This window comes from Sinocyclocheilus rhinocerous, unplaced genomic scaffold (assembly GCF_001515625.1).
Source record: "Sinocyclocheilus rhinocerous isolate Xijiao unplaced genomic scaffold, SAMN03320098_v1.1 scaffold1635, whole genome shotgun sequence".
Lineage (NCBI taxonomy): Eukaryota > Metazoa > Chordata > Actinopteri > Cypriniformes > Cyprinidae > Sinocyclocheilus > Sinocyclocheilus rhinocerous.
The window spans coordinates 1,804,426-1,805,046 of record NW_015627629.1 but is presented as its reverse complement, the minus strand read 5'-3'; the positions used below and the strand labels follow the sequence as shown (position 1 = coordinate 1,805,046).

At 42.8% G+C, this 621-nt stretch overlaps 1 protein-coding gene across 1 annotated transcript in view; it reads right to left on the bottom strand.

The window, feature by feature from the left end:
• LOC107732854 (lipocalin-like) overlaps positions 1–621 on the bottom strand; it is a 7,140-nt gene that overhangs the window by 5,126 nt on the left and 1,393 nt on the right. The window lies entirely within an intron of this gene.

Genomic DNA, 621 nt, shown 5'->3' with positions numbered 1-621 from the left:
TTTGCTGAAGTTGGTTGATGAAAAAGAACCAGTTTGAGTCAGAGGTTCTTGAAGTGGAAAGACTAGGCCGAAGCCTGGTGAAGCCTTAAGAGTTGCAGAAGCGTTCTAGATCACATCCTCATCTTCTCAGAATCTAACAGAACCGCTGACTGAAAGGCTATGTGTTAGAGCCCACCGGGCACGCCCGCACCAGCTCAGGCTCTCCACACGGGCAGCCATCAGAAGATTTAATAGAAAACTTAGCAGAAGCCTTAGCAGAAGTACTTAGCAGAATAAGACATGGGCGGAACTGTGCGTGAGCCTTTTAAGGTCTGAGAAGATTCACGCCTCTCAGGATGGGCTTGTCCAATGAGAAAGGCTGAAATTCCAAGCGGGAGGTTGGAAATACTGGAGAGTTTTACGACCCTTTGTGTGAAAGCATGGTAATTTGCATACAGAACTCATTGGGTGTTGATGCAAAATTACTAAAGGTTCTTAGAACACTAATATGTTGCATAGGTATAAACATATAATATACACTCTCAATTCGATCTTCCGAAGACGAGTTCATAGAGACCAAACTTACAAATGGTATATGTAAGTTTACATGAATGAGTGGTTCTATCATAAGCATGCATAAAA